A 10752-nucleotide genomic window follows, 5' to 3' on the forward strand; every position below is an offset into this window, starting at 1 on the left:
GGCTCTGCGAGGCGTGTCTTGCCGGCAAGTACCGGCGAGCTCCCTTCCCTCGTCAGGCCCTGAACCGTGCCGAGGACGTACTCGGGCTCGTGCACGCGGATTTGTGCGGGCCGATCACGCCGGCCACGCCGGGAGGGAAACGTTACTTCCTCCTGCTCGTCGACGACAAGAGCCGGTTCATGTGGCTGCGCCTGCTCACGACCAAGGACGAGGCAGAGACGGCGCTCCGGCAGTTCCAGGCGGCGGCAGAACGCGAGTCCGGTCGCCACCTGAAGACCCTGCGCACCGATCGCGGGGGTGAGTTCAATTACTTGAGCCTCGGCGAATTCTACGCAGAGCTGGGTGTGCACCGACAGCTCACCGCCCCTACACGCCGCAACAGAACGGGGTGGTGGAGCGGCGCAATCAGACGATCGTCGGCATGGCGCGGTGTCTGCTCAAGGCGAAGGGCGTCCCAGCACGCTTCCGGGGAGAGGCCGTGACCACGGCGGTGTACCTGCTGAACCGCGCAACAACGAAGAGCGTCTCCGGCATGACACCGTATGAGGCGTGGTGCGGCCGTCGGCCCAACGTGCAGCACCTTCGCACCTTCGGTTGTGTGGCTCACGTGAAGGTGACGCGCCCGAACACGAAGAAGCTCGACGACCGTAGCGTGCCCATGGTCTTCCTCGGGTACGAGCCCGGATCGGCTGCATACCGCGTCTTCCACCCTCTGTCAGGCCGCGCCCACGTCTCGCGCGAGATCGTGTTCGACGAGAATGCGTCGTGGGATTGGAGCGCCGCCTCGCCCGCTCGTGATGAGGGATTCGAGTCCTTCACGGTTGAGCTGGAGCTCGTGGCCACGACGAGCGTGCGGGTGGAGCCAGCATCTTCCTCGATCGGGCGCCACTCGGTGCCCGCGCCCGACGTCGAGCCGTCAACACCACAGAGCGCAATCGCCGCGCCCTCTCCTACCTCCCCGGCATATGGAACGCCGATCTCGACACCGACTGGAGTTGAGTTTGCCTCACCGCCCACCGGCGCATCCGAGGCGCCAACCGGCGCAGAGGCGACACGATGGTACCGCACACTTGAGAACCTGTGGGACACGACAGAGGAGGTGGAGGCGAACTACAGCGACAGCGATCTGTGCCTGCTGGTGGGCGAGGAGCCGACCTCGTTCACCGAAGCTGAAAGAGAGCAGGGATGGCGCGCCGCTATGGACGAGGAGATGAAGAGCATCATGGACAACGGGACTTGGGAGCTGAGCGAGCTCCCGGCTGGCCATCGCCCGATCGGCCTCAAGTGGGTCTACAAGCTCAAGAAGGATCCCCAGGGGGCCATTGTGAAGCACAAGGCACGCCTGGTGGCGAAAGGCTACGTGCAGCAGGAGGGCGTCGACTTTGAGGAGGTCTTCGCGCCAGTCGCGCGCATGGACTCGGTGCGCGTCCTCGTCGCGCTCGCGGCGCACCATGGCTGGCAGGTACACCACATGGACGTGAAGCCTGCTTTCCTGAACGGTGACTTGCTCGAGGAGGTCTATGTGCAGCAGCCGCCGGGGTACGCCGTGGCTGGTCAGGAGGGCAAGGTGTTGCGCCTCCGAAAGGCGCTGTACGGACTGCGTCAAGCACCAAGGGCCTGGAACGCGAGGCTGGACGAGAGCTTGTGCGCTCTGGGGTTCGAGCGTTGCCCGTCAGAGCACGCCGTCTACCGTCGCGGCTGGGCGCCTCACTGCTGATCGTCGGGGTCTACGTTGACGATCTCGTCATCACCGGAGCGGCCACGGCGGAGATCATCTCCTTCAAGCAGCATATGACCAGGATGTTTCGCATGAGCGACCTGGGCATGCTCAGCTACTACCTCGGGATCGAGGTGAGCCAGGAGCGCGACCGCATCGTGCTCGGGCAGGCGGCCTACTCCAAGCGACTTCTGGAGAGCGCGGGCATGGAGGACTGCAACCCCAGCAACACACCGATGGAGGCTCAGCTCAAACTGAGCAAGGAGAGCACCGCCGCCCCGGTGGACAAGACAAAGTACCGCAACATCATCGGAGGACTGCGGTATCTGGTTCATACAAGGCCCGACATATCATTTGCAGTCGGGTACTTGAGCAGGTTCATGGAGAAGCCCGCGTCTGACCACTACGCTGCAGTGAAGCATCTTCTGCGGTACGTGGCCGGGACGCTGGATCACGGCCGCGCATACGAGCGCGGCGATGGAGGACTGCAGCTAACCGGCTACAGCGACTCAGATCACGCTGGGGACACGGACGACAGGAAGAGCACGACGGGGGTGATCTTCTTCCTCGGTAAGAGCCCGGTGAGCTGGCAGTCCCAGAAAAAGAGGGTGGTGGCGCTCTCCTCGTGCGAGGCCGAGTACATGGCCGCCACTGCCGCTACGTGTCAGGTCATTTGGCTGTCGCGGCTGCTTGGCGAGATGCTGAACAAGGAAGCTGCGCGGCCGAAGATCCTCGTCGACAACAAGTCGGCGATCTCCCTGGCGAAGAATCCTGTCTTCCACGACCGCAGCAAACACATTGAGATCAGGTACCATTTCATTCGTGAGTGCGTGGAGCAGGGACGCGTCTTCATCGACTACGTCAGAACCAGCGAGCAACTAGCTGACACTCTGACGAAAGCACTTGGGCGTCTCGCCTTTCAGGAGCTGAGAAGGAGGATCGGTATGGTTGAAATAATACGCCAACGCCAAGATTAGGGGGTGATTTGTTAGCTAATCTAGTCGTTGTGCTTAGCTTAGTTTTTCCCTTTTGAAAATAATCGCATGAGCCGCGACATGTGCGTGCCATGCACGTAGCTTTGCATGGGCCTGAGGGCGGACGTGGTCACGTCGAACGGCCCGGTAGTTTAGCAGGTGGATTAGGAGGCACGATCAGCTCGAGTCATGCGGATCGTGGCGCGTAGTTAGGATCTCCACCAGCATCTCCTTCCTTGTAACGAATAAGTAGCTGAGAAAGAAAACGGGAAAAGTCGCAGAGTTTGCACGCGACGCAAAAACCTTTGTCTCCTCTGTGATCGTGAGTTGCGAGAGTCTAGATTCCTAACAACCTTCAGGTGTGAACTATACTAGTACAAGCCATCATCCTAAGAATTAGCTATTGATCATTGCGCGGCACATCTGAGTACTAATATTGATCATCTCTTTGCATCAGGATTCATGGATACTTGGAACTGGATAGAATCCATGGGCTATCCCAAGCCAGAACCACTTATGCTGGAATGTATGTTGTTGCTTTTCATATCTCCGGCTTATTCATTGTGCATTTTCTTATAGCTATTGTAGCAATAATATAACTACTCATTTACCTGTTTTTTTTTGTTGAAAAGTGAATGGCCGCTTGGTTAGGACATTCGACGATGTTTTTGGTTGTTTACATGCTTGGAGAGGTTATAAAGGGTTCTATAATGCATTTGGTAGTGGGAAGAATGCCTGGCAGAGGCTTGATAAGAAGATAGTTGAAACCATATCCCGGCGTGTTGTCTCACTTGTTTCATTCAATGGTGACTTTTAACAGCCAATCAATTATTACCTTTTCGTAATAGTAACCTTTCATGCTAATGATCAAACTTATATCATGTGTAGGAAACGGCATGAGGTTTTTCGTATGCACAGGCTTCCTTGTAAAGTGTCCTTTGACAAACGGGGGCACACGCACTGTCATTGTGACTTCAGCCAGTTTGGTTAGAACCTGTGAGGCTACAGATACGATTGATGAGAATATGAGGGTCGGTTCTCCTAATCGTTTCGCCTTGGTTTTCGGTTAGATATATGGTTTAGCCATTAAGCTCACTTTTGACTTGCAGATCGAGGTGTTTCTCCCTCCGTATCAACGCTTGAATGGGACACTGGAATCATACCATTCAGGGTATAACGTTGCTATTGTGACTGTTAAGGGTTTGCGCAAGGGTCTTCCTGTAGACCTTGAGCTGTAAGGGTTCCCACTGTAAAGTATATAAGATCGGTTAGATCACTAAAGTAATGATCTAAACGATTTTATATTAGTTTACAGAGGGAGTACAATGGTAAGTTATTCAAGGAGAGCTTAACCACACTGTAAAAACCTCATCGGGCAATAGGAGGAAGACCAGTGAGGCCGTTTGCAGACTGGATGAAGGCCAACAGGAGACGAACAACCAAAACCGGTAGGATGGATTCTTTCTGTTTCTCGGTGAAACTTTTAGTTGTTTGTGATTGTTCTATTCGACATCCAACTTACAATACAATGTGGAAATTAAACTTTGGATGGCAGGTGGCCGGTGCCGCCGCCGTTCTGGTACCATGGTTGGCTGGAGGTGAGTAGGTTTGGCCCAATGCGCATGAGAGGGCGGGTTCTCCAGTAGATGCCTCCTCACCGCGATGTTGAAATGCTATCGATGTGGGTGGTTTGTTCATCCATGGATGTATGTCATCACCTGTATATATAACTGTGGGTCACGTCGAGTGAATCTAGATTTCTTGCTTTCTTTCTTTTTTTGATGTGTGTGGATCTAAACTCCATGCAGTTATACATTCTTAGTTAGATGGACTTTTATATAATGTCCGATGGACCGGAAGAAGTGCGTGCAATTTTGGCAAGCAGAGATAAATGAGACGGCAGCTTGAGAAGGGAAGGTGTAGTACTTATAGAGATCTAACAACACGTGCCAGGTTAATCGCCGATCAGCGTACGAGAAATACTGACCTCTTCAAATGCAACGGGATACACCCCTGATCCATGGTATGCATGCAATGTTACAGTCGACAATGGAAGAAAGAACTCTGACCTTGAAGTCAGTGAACAATAATATGAATTTCTCTCTATATAAAAAGAGAAGAGCAATGGTGAGAATTTGCAAAAAAAAAGTTAAAAAAATCGAAATAAAAAATGCACTAGAAGGAGGTTACAGTCGACAATGGAAGAAAGAACTCCGACCTTGAAGTCAGTGGACAATGGTAAATGTAGAGGTGGTTAAAGTCGACAATGGAAGAAAGAACTCCGACCTTAAAGTCAGTGAACTATGGTGGGAATGTACAAAAAAGAAAAAGAGCAATGGTACGAATTTTTCTCTATATAAAAAGAAAAGTGCAATGGTGAGAATTTGTGAAAAAAGTAAAAGAAAATCGAATATAAAAAAAGCGCTAGAAGGAGGGCTCGAACCTCCGACCTTGTGGTTAACAGCCACACGCTCTAGCCAACTGAGCTATTCCAGCTTTGTGATTTAATTTATATAGAAACTTATTTATTATGTTTATCTCTCCTCTGAATTCCTCCAAACGCATGCATTCAACATGCAGATAATGGCCGAAAATATGTAGATTTTGGCTGACCGATAAAGGAAACGACGAAAGGCATGTGAATGTAAGCTTTCTTGCTAAACAATACTGATAGACATTCTTCTGCCTTAAATTTCTACTAGACCGGATATCAGACTATAGTTTACAGGCACTAGCTAGAATCGTTCAGTTATTTTTTGTAAAGCTTACTAACGTAATCTTTCACTTTGGTTTATTGGCGCATGCTCTCCTCGTTAGCCATGGAACCACCAACCACGAACTACTGTCTCGTCAGCATCGAGCCCTCTCATTTGTGTCACCCCGTACGTAGCATGTTGTTCACGTCTTCTATGTTTTGGCTGTTCATTTGTTCACAAGAAGGTTGCGGACAACACATGGCCTTTCATTAAGTAGACCTGACAAGGCTATCAACCCGTAGAAGCTTGGAGCAACTCCCTCCTCAAACTCAATTTTACATCTTACCATACATATCCTTGTGCACGTGAAAATATATACATTTAATATAGCCGCTAGCCAACATTTTTTGAGATTTCCTCGGTGCCTCTCGCAGGGAGCATTGGCTCAAGAGAATGTTACTACTATTTTTAGTGTACATATCATATGTTGGAAGGTGAGCACGGTAAGTTAAATGTTTATCCAATGACTCAAAAGACGGCTAATATTTCAAGAAAAATACTAAAAGTTGAAAATAAATAATCACTCACTTAGGAGGCAATTGCTTTTGGCTCCCTCTAAAATGGTTACTGTTTCTAGTTCGTGTGATCCAGCACGCCATTTCTTCGTAAAAAGTAAAATAGGGCAGCCCGGTGCATATAGCTCCCGCTTGCGCAGGGTCCAGGGAAGGGTCCGACCACTTTGGGTATATGGTATGCAGCCTTTCCCTACATTTATGCAAAGAGATTGTTTTCAGGACTTGAACCCATGACCTCATGGTCACAAGGCAGCAGCTTTGCCACCGCGCCAAAATATATAGAAAAAAAATCCACTTACATGGTCTTAAATGAGCTTGTCATGAGAACCATAACTCGTTCTTTTCCAATGTTCCTCCCTCTTGCTAACCTAGGTGAGCGACCGCAGTGGCTGATCTATCCCCGGTGAGTCCAAGAGCCCCTCCCCTTCAGTTTATTGCTTCGACGATTGGAGGGGATGGGGACCCCAGGGCTTCAGTCCGAAGGTGCTAGGGTTAGGAATAAATTTATATTTGTCTCTGTTCGGCGGTGGTGATAGTGTCACTATTGGCGTGGAATATGGTCTCCCCACCTTGCCCTCGTTTCGGTTATGCTTCTTCCCATCGGCGGGAGGCATGTGGAAGATGGTGTGTCCCTAGATCTGGCTCTTCGGGCCTGACGTTTTCTTCTGCATTTTGTTTTGGTCGCACTATTCTGTAGAACGGATAATGTGGTTATATGTCATGATTCTCCGACTCCAGTTCCGACCGTCGATAGTTGGCCAACCTTGTTGATGTGGAGCATCCCCGAACATCAACATGTCAAGTGCCCCATTGTCAAGAGACATGTGCATCTCCCACGTCATACAAATAAAGTTGAATCTGCCCCTTTACACATATGTACTTGGCTCTCTCAAGGATGGCATACTACTTGACCTTCCTACCATTTGCACCTATAGGTTTGAGCTGAAAGACGAGCATGCAAAGGAGGAGGTCACCATATGCGAGTGACGAAGCGGCTCGCGGCCAAGGGGGGGCCCTAGCCACCACCGCTAGAGCCCCCCTCCCCTTCTGTCCCCTCCCTTTCTGCCGCCCGTGGGCACGGCCGGGAAAAGCCCGGGCGGCGCCGACGCCGGTGGGGGTCTGGATGTCCCCTCGAGCGTCGGCCTTGGAGTGGGTTGCGACAACCAATCTAGGGAGCGGCGCTGGATGGCGGTCGTCGCTACATGGAAGCATGCCGGTGCTCTAGGTCGGCGGTGAGCCATGGCCGCGGGACCGGCGACATGGTGCATGTGGGGTGGACAGGGACGACGTCTGTGTCTTCGACAGCGGCGCTCCGATCTGTCCGCCGCGGGGTGCGAGTCCGGAGTGTCTTAGCTCCGGGGGGGCTGATCTGGTTGTCTCCTCCCCTCCGCTGTTGGCGGCGATCTAGATCAAGAGTACATCCAGTGTAAGGCGGTCCTAGGGGACTTCTCACGCCAAGACGGGTTCTGCTTGATGCCGGCCCTCATTGATATGCCCATTGACGAGTTCCAAAAGGCTTTGACAGAGATCTCCATTGGGCGCTTGTTGCCTGTTGATACGTCTCCTACGTATCTATAATTTTTGATTGTTCCATGCTGTTATATTATCATTCTTGGATGTTTTACAATCATTTTATAGTCATTTAATATCTTTTTTGGTACTAACCTATTGACATAGTGCCCTGTGCCAGTTGATGTTTTCTGCATGTTTTTTTACATCGCGGGAAATCAATAACAAACGGAGTCCAAACGCAGTAAAACTTTTTGTGGATTTTTTATGGACCAGAAGACATCCAGTGGGCCGGAGAAGCACCTGGGGGGTGCCCGGCGGGGCACAACCCACCAGGGCGCGCCTGGGCCCCCAGGCACGCCCAGGTGGGTTGTGCCCACCTCGGTGGCCTCCCGCACCGCCTCTTTGCTCTATAAATACCCAAATATTTCAGAAACCCTAGGGGAGTCGACGAAAATCAATTCCAGCCACGGCAAGTTCCAGAAACCACAGATCCAATCTAGACACCATCACGGAGGGGTTCATCATGCCCATTGGTGCCTCTCCGATGATGCGTAAGTAGTTCTTTGTAGACCTACGGGTCCGTAGTTAGTAGCTAGATGGCTTCCTCTCTCTCTCTTTTGATTCTCAATACAATGGTCTCTTGGAGATCCATATGATGTAACTCTTTTTGCGGTGTGTTTGCTGGGATCCGATGAACTTTGAGTTTATGATCAGATCTATCTTTTTATCCATGAAAGTTAATTGAGTCTTCTTTGATCTCTTATATGCACGATTGCTTATAGCCTCGTATTTCTTCTGCGATATTTGGGTTTTGTTTGGCCAACTTGATCTATTTATCTTGCAATGGGAGGAGGTGCTTTGTGATGGGTTCGATCTTACGGTGCTTGATCCCAGTGACAGAAGGGGAACCGGCACGTATGTATCGTTGCCATTAAGGATAACAAGATGGGGTCTATTTCTACATAAATAGATCTTGTCTACATCATGTCATCGTTCTTATTGCATTACTCCATTTTTCCATGAACTTAATACACTAGATGCATGCTGGATAGCGGACGATGTGTGGAGTAATAGTAGTAGATGGAGGCAGGAGTCGGTCTACTAATCTTGGACGTGATGCATATATAATGATCATTGCCTGGATATCTTCATGATTATTTGAAGTTCTATCAATTTCCCAACAGTAATTCGTTTACCCACCGTTTGCTATTTTTCGAGAGAGAAGCCACTAGTGAAATCTACGGCCCCCGGGTCTCTTCTTTATTATATTTGCCTTTGCGATCTATTTCTATTTGTTTTTATTTTCAGATCTATTAAACCAAAAATACAAAAATACCTTGCTGCACTTTATTTTATTTGGCGATCCATCTATCAATTTATTACAACTCTCTCACGTCCAATTGCCAATTTCTGGCGCGTTGCCCGAAAGGGATTGACAACCCCTTTAATACGTCGGGTTGCGAGTATTTGTTATTTGTGTGCAGGTGATGTTTACATAGTGTTGCGTGGTTCTCCTACTGGTTTGATAACCTTGGTCTCATCACTGAGGGAAATACCTACCATTGTTGCGCTGCATCATCCCTTCCTCTTTGGGGAAATACCGACGTAGTTCTAGCAGTCATCAAAAGGAATTTCTGGCGCCGTTACCGAGGAGACATCATCAACATCTACCAGGTTCCTAATCACAAATCTCATCTCCTTACAATTTACATTATTTGCCATTTGCCTCTCGTTTTCCTCTCCCCCACTTCACAAAAGTTTGCCGTTTTATTCGCCCTCTGTTTTTCGTTCGCCGTTTTATTTCGTCAGATCTGTTTTTGAGTGCAATCTTATTGCGTAGTCAGAATGACTCAAGAGAACACCAAGTTGTGTGATTTCTCAAATACCAACAACAATGGTTTTCTTAGCACTCCGATTGCTCCTCCGGCCACTAGTGCGGAGACTTGTGATATTAATACTGCTTTGCTGAATCCCGTTATGAAAGATCAATTTTCCGGTACTCCTAATGAGGATGCCGCATCCCATCTTAACACATTCGTGGAATTATGTGATATGCAAAAGAAAAAAGATGTGGACAATGATGTTGTGAAGTTGAAATTATTTCCATTTTCTTTCCGAGATCGTGCAAAAATTTGGTTTTCTTCTTTGCCTCACAATAGTATCGATTCTTGGAATAAGTGCAAAGATGCTTTTATTACTAAGTATTTTCCGTCCGCAAAAATTATTTCCCTTAGAACCCAGATCATGAATTTCAAGCTACTTGAACATGAGCATGTTGCACAATCTTGGGAAAAGATGAAATTGATGCTAAGCAATTTCCCAACTCATGGGTTAAATCTTTGGATGATCGTACAGAATTTTTATGCGGGGTTGAATTTTGTTTCTCGTAATCTTTTAGATTACGCCGCAGGTGGTACTTTTATGGAAATTACTTTGGGTGAAGCCACCAAATTGCTTGATAATATCATGGCAAATTATTCACAATGGCATACCGAAAGAGCTCCTACTAGTAAAAAAGTTAATTCGATTGAAGAAATTTCTTCTTTGAGTGAAAAAGTTTATGATCTTATGAAATTGGTTGCTAATAAAAGTGCTCCTATTGATTTTAATGATGTGCCTTTATCTACTTTGATTGAGCAAAATAGTGATGCCATAGATGTGAATTTTATCTCTCGAAATAATTTCAATAACAATGCTTATAGAGGTAATTTTAATCCTATGCCTTTTCCTACTAAATCCTCTAATAATTATGGTAATTCCTATGGTAATCCTTCTTATAATAATAATAGGAACACCTCTGATCTTGAGAATAATATTAAAGAATTTATCAATACTCAAAAAGTTTTCAATGCTACAATAGAAGAAAAGATGAATAAGATTGATGATTTGTCTAGAAGTATCGATAGAATTTCTCATGATGTAGAAAATCTCAAGATGAATTTTTCTGTGCCTAAGGTAGAGGAATCAGTTAAAGCTCTTTATGTTTCTATGGATGAAAGTAACAAAAGAACCGCTATCCTTACAGCTAGAAGAGAATTTTTAGAAAAAATGTTTTCTACTGATTGCTTTCATAAAAGTGATGAAGATCTTAAAATGATTCGTGTCTATTCTATTGATTCCTTGTTTAGTAAAATTAAAATTGATGATAAAGGGACTGGAGAAGAGTCAACTTTATATAGAAGGCGTCCGATAATTCGGAGGGTGAAAATCTTGTTGAGAAAATTGATAAAAGTGGGTTTGAAGAGGTCAAGACTTTAACTAGTGATGTGCCCACTCTT

The 10752-nt window shown here is 47.9% G+C and overlaps 1 non-coding gene across 1 annotated transcript; it reads right to left on the bottom strand.

The window, feature by feature from the left end:
- Positions 1-5113: 5113 nt before the first annotated feature.
- On the bottom strand, positions 5114-5187 carry TRNAN-GUU (transfer RNA asparagine (anticodon GUU)). The gene has a single exon. It is a non-coding gene; the product is annotated as a tRNA-Asn (tRNA).
- Between the last annotated feature and the right edge of the window lie 5565 nt (positions 5188-10752).

Source organism: Aegilops tauschii, chromosome 4 (assembly GCF_002575655.3).
Source record: "Aegilops tauschii subsp. strangulata cultivar AL8/78 chromosome 4, Aet v6.0, whole genome shotgun sequence".
NCBI lineage: Eukaryota > Viridiplantae > Streptophyta > Magnoliopsida > Poales > Poaceae > Aegilops > Aegilops tauschii.